Here is a 9837-nt window from a genome sequence, read left to right as displayed (position 1 = left end):
AGACTCTGTCTCAAAAAAAAAGGTAATTTTCCAAGGTCACAGTGCTATTAAGCACCATTTGTAATTGCAGACAAAACCAGAAAACTCAGACCCCAGAATCACCTTATATGTCATTCGATGAGTTGCGGTACATACATACAAAGGAATGTAGGGCACATTCCCTGGTTGATTTGATTTATGTTTAATGAAGAAATCTCAGAAGCAACATTGAGAGAGAAAAAAGCAAGTTGTAGCTATCTTCCAGATGAGGAGAAAATATGCAATCTCACCTGAAATATCTGGTAATTCTAATTTCAGTTTCCCTTTGCAATTTCCTTTCCATTCCCAGAATCTTCCTTGCATTTGCGGGAGCCATGGTTTGGGTCTCTTTCTCTTGGTCTTTTCCTTTCAGGAAACCGTTTCCTGGAGTGTCGAGTGGTTCTCGTGCTTCCGGTCACATTTATGTGAAAGAAGCTCCTGGGATATTGGGGGCAGGACTTGTTGACTGACAGCCATCACCACAGTGCTGACTCTGTCCCTCAAGACCAGGAGTGTACTGGGCAGACACACTTCTCCTGGCCTTAGCCAGCCTGGCACTGCTGGGCCCCACCAGGCAGCTGGGAGGGCGCCTGAACTGCCCCGGCTGGGTGGCCTTAAGGACCCCAGGGGGTGCTGCCAGCTGCGATTCACCCACTTTCTGCTTCTTCGCAGAAACCTTTATCGGTGAACCATCAGTGTCCCCTCCTTTGCGTTAGGGGCCCATAGGGCCTGTGTTCCTTTGCAGTCATTTGAACAGTATTTTGAGAAAACCATAGGCGCTCAGCCAAGGCACACTGCTAAGTCAGTTGCCGCTCAAGTTTCTGCTTTTCGGCCGGGCGCGGCGTGACATCCCAGCACTTTGGGAGGCCGAGGTGGGCAGATCGCCTGAGGTCAGAAGTTCGAGACCAGCCTGGCCCACACAGAGAAACCCCATCTCTACTAAAAATACAGAATTAGCCAGGCTTGGTGGCACATAGCTGTAATCCCAGCTAGTTGGGAAGGCTGAGGCAGGAGAATCACATGAACCTGGGAGATGGAGGTTGCAGTGAGCCGAAATCACACCATTGCACTCCAGCCTGGGCAACAAGAGCAAAAAAACTCCGTCTCAAAGAAAAGAAAAAAAAGGTATCTGCTTTTCAGCTTCCAAGATTTTCCAAGGTTGTGTTGCTGTTATTCCCTATTCTATTCCCACACTTGTAAGATTTTGTGTGTGTGTATGTGTATACACACAATCATACACACACACACACATACTGGTTGTTAAAATGCTGAAATATCTGGCTAGTAAACAGAAGCTTCCCTGAGCTTCAGGTGCCCCATAGCCCCAGCCTTTTCCCTGAGACCCCAGCTGCCTACACTTTGTCCTGGGTGGCAAGTGTCTTCCTGCCTTTGGCGATTTCGAGCTCTTCCTCACGTGGGAAGGCAAGCACCCGCATGCATATGGGTGATCCTGAAGGCTTCACCTCCAGTTTAAAAAGGCTCCCTGGATGATTTTGACTACCAGCCAGATTTGCAAGCCACAGGACAGACAGCAGGGCTAGGGTTCAGACGCTTCCACTTCCCACAAGTGGGATTTTAGAGACATCACCTCTACTCTTTGAGTCTCAGCTTCTCCATCAGTGAAATGGGGATGAGGATCTCTCTTGCAGAGTTGGGAAGATTAGAAGAGATGCTGTGTGCGGCGACCCTATCCCAAGTGCAAGAATGCCCCTCCAGGAAGGTGGTGTCATATACATGATGGCCACCAGGTGGTGGCATCGGTGAGGAAGCGCACCCAGGTTCAGACTTGGGTGAGCGTCTGCATCTCCTACTTAGCTTTTGCTTGTTTTGTTTTTTCTTTTAAAATGATGGCTCCCCCAGGAACACAGAATCAGAATTTCCGGGGTTGGGACTAAAACGTGTATTTTAGCAAGTGGTTTTAGTCCACACTATGAAAATCTATGATCCACTGTTTTTTATAGAGATGGGGGTCTTGCTATGTTGCTGAGGCTGGTCTTGAACGCCTGACCTCAAATGATCCTCCCACCTTGGCCTCCCAAGTGCTGGGATTGCCAGCATGAACCACCGTGCCCGGCCTCTCGAGACAGGCTGATCTAGAGTGCCAGGCAAGGGTGCTCTCTGGAGTCATGGGTTCTTGCGCTTGGCTCTCCCTGGCTTTGGCACAGGACCTCCATGAGTGAATGAGCCCCCGGGATTCATAGGATGGCCCCTGATGGAGCCCACATCCTGGCTTTAATCTTTTTTTTTTTGAGACGGAGTCTTGCTCTGTAGCCCGGGCTGGAGTGCGGTGGCCGGATCTCAGCTCACTACAAGCTCCGCCTCCCGGGTTTACGCCATTCTCCTGCCTCAGCATCCCGAGTAGCTGGGACTACAGGCGCCCACCACCTCGCCCGGCTAGTTTTTTGTATTTTTAGTAGAGACGGGGTTTCACCGTGTTAGCCAGGATGGTCTCGATCTCCTGACCTCGTGATCCGCCGATCTCGGCCTCCCAAAGTGCTGGGATTACAGGCTTGAGCCACCGCGCCCGGCCATCTGGCTTTAATCTTGGCTGTCCCTCCATGACGCTTCTGTGCACATCCTCCAGCCCCATCCATGCACAGTATCTGCGGTGAGGAGAGGCTTGGACCCTACAGCCTGCGGGGAAACGCCACTGGATAAGTGACTCCTACCGCGGAACACCCCTCAGCAGCAGAAAACAAAGGAAGGCGTGCCAGGAGGTGCCATAGTCCAGGTCAGAGATGAAGGGACCTAAAGGAAGGGAGGAGAGGAAGACTCAAGAAGCTTTCAGGATGTGTGGGGCGGGGAAGAGAGGGATGGGTCTGGAAAAGCCTCACCCCGCCCCCCCAACTGTGGTTAAGGGCCAGCAGCAGCGGCAGCTGGGCTTCTTACAAATGCAAAATCCAGTCTGTAGCCCCAACTACATAGGAGGCTAAAGCAGGAGGATCACTTGATCCCAGGAGTTTGTGTTCAGCCTGGGTAACATAGTGAGACCCTGTCTCTAAAAGAAAAGAAAGGAAGCGAGGGAAAGAGGGAGGAGAAAGAAAAAGAAAGAGGGAGGGAGGGAGGAAGAAGGAGAAAGGAAGGAAGAAGGGAGGGAGGAGGGAAGGAAGGAAGAAGGGAGGGAGGAGGGAAGGAAGGAAGTGAGGGAAGGAAGAAAGAAGAAAGGAAGGAAAGAAGGGAAAAAAATAGAGAAGACAGGAGAAAGAAATCCAGAATCTTGGGCCTCCCAGGTTTGCTGAATGAGAACCTGCATTTTAACAAGACCTCCAAGTGATTTGCACGTGGCTTGCAGTGTGCAAAAGCCCTGATCTAGAGCATGCAAAGTCCTAGTCTAGAGCACCAACTAAGATGCTGGCTGTTACGAGTGGGCAACAGTGACATCCCCCATGGCAGAGGATGGAGGAGGAGGAGCAGCAGGAGAAGGCCTGGGGCGGTGGGGAGGGGAGGTATCTGAGTTCCACTGGAGTCTCCAGAGTTGGAGGGAGCCTGAGGTGACCAGGTGCAGTGTTTGGGAGGAGCTGGGCATGTGCCTGAAGCTAGGGGAGGGCAGGATCTTGCAGGAGGTGCAGGAGTGGGAGCTGGGGGCACACCTGTGACGGCTGGAGTCCTGAGTGCAAATGAAATCTCTGGGAAGTGGGGTAGCAGTGACAGTGCCCCGATGGCCAGTGATATGGATGGGGTGGATCTGAGCTCAGCTGCTTGACTCCAAGGTGTGTGTGGTCTGCCCAGGGCCCTCCTCAGAGTTGCCTGGCCTTTGTGACAACTTGTCCACCAGACACCACTGGCTTGCAGTCCCCAGCGGCACTCATGGCCTTCTTCCCACAGCCTACATCACTGCTGTCTGAGGCGTCCCCGCCAGGGAACTGCACACCACACCTGCTCGCTTCTGCCAGAATCCTGGGCAGTCCCCCTTATCCCCAAGCCTCATTGATTCTGTGCCCCAAATCCATCCACTTCTCTTCATTCCACTGCCACCACCCTGGTCCAAGTACATCATCTTGAATCAGATGACACAAAGGGCTGTCCCAGGATCCAGCACTGACCTCTACAATCTCCTCTAACCACCGCAGTCAGAGGGACTGTCCCAAAATGCTAATCCATTCCCACTTGCTTCCGTGTGGGCATCTCTGATGGCTTCCCATTGCTCTCAGAACAAAGCCCAAACTTGTCACCAGGACAGTGTTGCTGCCACAACCTCTCCAGCTCTGCCTGGGTCTCTCCCTGTGGCTCTGGCACCAGCCTCCCCCGTGACCTGCCTCCAGCCAGGCCGGCTCTTTTCAGCCCCGGGACTTCCTGTGTGCCCCCAGATCTCCGTAGTGGGCTCCTTCCCTTCCTCCCCACTTCAGGGAGGCCTTGGGCGTCATTTCCATTCTCAGCACCATTCCCCCACAAGGGACCTGCGCTGCAGCGATGCATCTGCTCGTCGCCCTGGTTACTGTCTGTCTATCCCCACAACTATCAGCTTCCTGCAGTGAGGACAGCGGGACCAGACATGCGTGTTCACTCTAGTGTTGAGTGGCCGGCCAGGGCATTCCAGAATCCAGAGAAATCTCAGGTCCCTGGGGCTGAAGTGGTTGGGAAAAGCTTCCTGAAGGTCCTTCCTGAGATAAAGCTGGAAAGAGGGGCAGGCTCTTTGTAAGTACAGACTATTTTGGGCAGAGTCAAGGGTGAGAGATGAGACTGAAGCATGTTCTCAGGAGATGAAAGAGACTAACCTGGCTGCGGGGGGCTGTGGGATGACAGCAGGTGTCAGGATGGGAGTGCAGAGGGCCTCAGACACCAGCGTGGCGAGGCTAGATCCAGCAGACCCCAGAGGCCTCTGAGAGAGTCCAGGTAACCCTGAGCTCTGGCCCTGATGTCCTGCTCCTGACCTCTGCGCCCTGGGCCAGCCCATATCCTAACTCACACTGGGCCCCATTCCCATCTGAGCTCACCTCGGCTTGCATCTTTGTCAGTTTTCTGTTGCTATCACAGAATATCACAGACTGAGTAATTTACAACGAAGAGAAATGTATTAGGCTAACAGTGCAGGAGGCCGGGAAGTCAGAGATTAAGGGGCCAGCATCTGGTGAGGGCCCTGCTGACGTGTCATCCTATGGCAGTAAGTGGAAGGACAGGGTGTGTGTGCTCCAGAGACAGACAGCAAGAAGGGACTGAACTCACTTTGATAACAAACCTACTCCCATGATGATGGCATTGATGGACCCGGGAGGACCCAGCCCTGTCAACTCATCACCTCTTAACGGTCCCGCCTCTCAGTGCTATTGCACTGGGGATGAAGCTGCCAGTACAGGAACTTTAGGGGACACTTTTAAGCCATGGCTTCTCTGTCCCGACTCCTGTGGCTTTCCTGACTTTCAGGTTCCCCATTCTCCAGGCCAATAATCACAACTATCCCTGTCCCATCACAGGCCGTCAGCCCCTCCTCCACCCAGGCCAGAGTCAGCGGCCAGCAACTCTGGGCACCCCGACCTGCCTGCCTGGCCTTTGGGGCGCTTCAGCCACGCTCTGAGCCCGTTTCCTCATCTGTAAACTGGGGTTGAAGACATTTCCTCCTTGAGCATGTGAAATGTTTTTCCACCTTCCTGCTTCAGACCTTCTGGACCGGGGGGAAGAGGGGAACTCCCGGGGCTGACTCAGGACTAAAACACAGTCCCCACCAGCTCTCTAATTTGACCCCAGATGTGTCTCTCCTTGAATACAGCGGGACAGGCGGCTCCCTTCCTCACCACCTCCCCTTAGAGCCCTGGCTTCTTATCTTGAGTGCAAAGCAGGGCCTCGCCCTGGGGCCCCAGGACACCTCTCCTCCCTCCCGTTAGTCCTCCCAGCTCACCTCAGTTCTCCACCAAAGGCTGAGCGTGCCAGCTGTCCACGGGCACCTGCCCAGGGCTTCCCGGCTGTGGCCAGGGTAGGAGGACAAGGCAAGAGGAACAACCCACTCCGCCCCAGCCTTCTGGCTTCTGGAAAACCCTGGGGAATTCCAAGCTCATCATTGGCCCCAGCCCAGGCTGCCACACCCTGCCTCCCCAACAGCACCATAGCCTCACCCACAAATACTCTTTGCTGCCATCCATTCCTCAGCCCTGCTTCCTCCTCCAGGAAGCTTCCCTGGTGACCCCAACCCCCAGGAATGAGTAGCATTGATCTTTATGCAGAATTGCAGAACTTGTAAAATTTTATTTTTGAGACAGAATCTTGCTCTTGTCACCCAGGCTGGAGTGCAGTGGCACAATCTCAGCTCACTGCAACCTCTGCCTCACAGGCTCAAACCATCCTCCCACCTCAGCCTCCCAAGTAGCTGGGATTACAGATGCATGCCACTATACCCAGCTAATTTTTGTATTTTCAGTAGAGACGGGGTTTGCCATATTGGCCAGGCTGGTCTTGGACTCCTGGCCTCCCAAAGTGTTGAGATTACAGACATGAGCCACTGCGCCCAGCCTCAAATTTCTTTTATAGATTCATGCTTTGCTGAGTGTAGGGTCTCCCCTTTGTTTCTGGCCAAGTGCCCAGAGCTTGGGGACTGCCATGGGCCCCCCCTCTGCTCCCTGTACACAGAATGGAAGCCTGGCTGAGCGCTAGACCGCTCAGTTTCTGGACAGGGTCAGGCAGGCATACCTGGGAACAACCACACCGGGCCTGTGGCGTGGCTGAGGGACAGGTTTGGGAACCGTGGAAGCGCATTAGGCCTGAAGCTCAGAATACAGAAGCTTGAGCTGAGTACTGGGCAGCCATGGAAAATGCTGCACTGCTACTCTGCCTGGGGAACGAGGCAAGGCAGAGAGGACTCTGCATAATGGCGTCTTTGTGCAGGCCTGTCTGCAGCCACAGGGCTCTGGACGGGTGTTGTCTGGGGAGAGGGAGCCAGTAGCTGTGGGGGGAGGTGCTGTGCCTGCCAGACCTGCAGCTCCTAGCCTGAGCCACTTTTGGACAGGTCTCCCCCGCCCTGGAGCCCCAAGCCACAGTCCCCAGAGTGTCCTGTACTGATAGCTTTCCTGGAGGGGTGAACCTTGCTGCAAGTTACCTGGTGGCCATCTGGTTAGCATGGACAAGTCCATCCTGGAGCTACTGAACCGGGGACACACTCCAGTCCAAGGCACCTTCTCTTAACTCAGCCGCGTATAGCAACTGCCTGAAGGACTGTGGGCCAGCTCATGTTTGGACAGGGCCTTTTAGCCTCCCCCTAGCCCAGGCAGGTCAGTTTGCAGATGAGGAAACCGAGGTTACAGAGGGTGACACATGATTCTCCAGGGTGTTACGTGGCAGACGTGTCTTCACTTCCTTGCTGCCTGTCCTTGTCATTTCTAGGTGGGGAAGGTGAGGGGGGTTTCCTGGCAGGAATCAGTCTGGTCCCTACAAAGGGCCGAGGCCATGATGCTGGGGCTGAGGCAGATGCCGGCCAGCAGGCTACGTAGGGCAGAGAGGACCACGCGGCACGCTCAGTGGCCAGAAGCACCAGTGCCAGGGCGAGCAGTCTGTCCGCAGCAGGGAGGTGGGTGCACCTAGTGTGTCCGGAGTTTGTCCCTTCCGGTGGCTTCGTAGTCTCGCTGACTTCAAGAATGAAGCTGTGGACGTTCGCATTGAGGGTTAAAGCTCTTAAAGGTGGTGTGTCCGGAGTTTTTTTCCTTCCAGTCGGTTCCTAGTCTCATTGACTTCAAGAATGAAGCTGCGGCCCTTCACAGTAAGTGTTACAGCTCTCAAAGGTGGCACAGACCCAAAGACTCAGCAACAGCAAGATTTATTGTGAAGAGTGAAACAAAACTTCCACAGCGTGGAACGGGCTCCTAGGGAATTGCTGCTACTGGCCAGGGGTGGGGTGGGTGGCCAGCATTTTTATTCCCTTATTTGTCCCTGCCCAAGTCCTGCTGATTGGTCCATTTCACAGAGCACTGATTGGTCCATTTTACAAACCTCTAGCCAGCCACAAAGCGCTGATTGGTGCATTTTTACAGAGCACTGATTGGCACATTTTATAAACCTCTAGCTAGCCAGAGAGCACTGATTGGTGTGTTTTACAGTCCTAGCTACAGAGTGCTGATTGGTGCATTTTACAATCCTCTTGTAAGACCGAAAAGTTCTCCAAGTCCCCACTCGACTCAGGAAGTCCGGCTGGCTTCACCTCTCACTAGGGGCACCTGCAGGAGACACAGCAGATGTGGGCATCTTTGGTGAGTAGCCACTCCCTCTTATGGTGGCTCCCTTAGGGCTCTCTCCTGTCCCACTCTCAGTAGATGGGGTTCCAGCGAGATGGCCCTTTCTATGCCCCACACCAGGCCTGGGGCCGAGGCCTGAAGGCTGACCCATAACATTCCATTCCCTGACAAAATTCCTACTGCTGAGGTGAGCACGAGTTCAACCCAGGATGACAGACACCATTCAGGGACTTTTGGAGGGACTGTTTTCTTCGGGTTTATTGAGCTGGGTGCATGGAAGTCAGCAGTGCTGGGGCCTGCGAGGGTGAAGCCAACATGAACTGCAGCTGAGCTGGGGGAGGTGGCAGAGCGGGGGAGGCACAGGCCTGGGGTCGGGGACGGGGCCCTGGCCAGGGATGCCCAGCGTCTACACATGGGGTCCTTTGTCTCAGATCCCATTTTCACTGGGTTTCCATCCCCACCAAGAAGAGTCCAGCGAGGCTCAGAGCCCAGCAGTCTGAGGCCAGAGCATGATGTCCTGATGGAGTGCAGCAGCAGGAGGCCATGGGGGGCTCCAGGTGGAGACAGGGTGGACAGAGGGTGGCCTCGGAGGTGTGTGGGGCAGGGGCAGGGAGAGTTGGGGGCCTGAGCCAAGACCACGTTGTTGATGGGACCTGAGGCACAGAAGACAGGTGCTGGGAAACGCCAGGGAGTCTTCCAGAGTCAAGATCCCAGAGCCTCCACCTCACACTTGATGCTGAGATTTGCAGCTGGGAGGGGGCTGGAGACAGGAGGGGGCTGGGAAGATGGCTCTGATACTTTTCTGAGGAAGCCAGCTTTGTTGGGGGCTGCTCGAGTCATTCGTTCAACAAACCTCAGACCCGTGCCCACCCCTGTGAGGTGGGGGACGTGGGACCTGGGTTAGACCCAGATCTGATCTTGCCCTCCAGACCCCACGAGGATAAGGGGAGGCAGGCCTGGTCCTCACACCAGGCGCCCAGCATCCTGCCAAAGGCTTCGAAGCCTGCTCTGCCCAGGCTGTGCTGGGACTGAGCACCCCGCAATGAGGGTCTGTTTCCACCCTCTGCTGCAGAAAGGACAGAGTCTGTCTAGGGACAGATGTGGAGACCCTGAAAGGTGCAGCAGCAGGATGGGCCTGGGTGGGAGCAGCTGGAGGAAGCTGGGCACCAACTGTGAGCCCCACCTCACATCTCCAGCTCACCCGGACTTCTCAGTAATCCCTCAGGCTGGGCTGGACTGGGCTGCAGACGGGGCCCCTGCTGCATCAGCAGGCAAGGCCTGCTCTGGGGAAGGCTGGGAAGCCCTGGCTTGTCAGAGAACTGAAACCACACTGAGCAGATGTGGCTGCAACCCATGTAGAGAGAGAAGAGCAGCTTCCAAGGCTACTGACTTTGCGCTCAAACCGCAGATGACTCCGACAGACCCTGCTGGGCCTCTCCACCAGGCTGCAGCTTCCACGAGGAGGAGATGCCCCATGGCTGATGCGACAAGTTACCACAACTTGGTGGCTAACACAAGGTTATTCTCTACAGTTCTGGAGGCCACGAGTCTAAAGTCAGTTGTACGGGGTAAAGTCAAGGTGTCAGCAGGGCTGGTTCCCTCTGGAGGCTCCAGAGGAGAATCTGCTCCTGGCCTCTGCCAGCTCTTAAGGGCTGCCAGCATTCCT

This window comes from Colobus angolensis, unplaced genomic scaffold (genome assembly GCF_000951035.1).
Source record: "Colobus angolensis palliatus isolate OR3802 unplaced genomic scaffold, Cang.pa_1.0 Scaffold325, whole genome shotgun sequence".
In the NCBI taxonomy this organism is placed as follows: domain Eukaryota; kingdom Metazoa; phylum Chordata; class Mammalia; order Primates; family Cercopithecidae; genus Colobus; species Colobus angolensis.
This window is presented reverse-complemented; position numbering follows the sequence as displayed.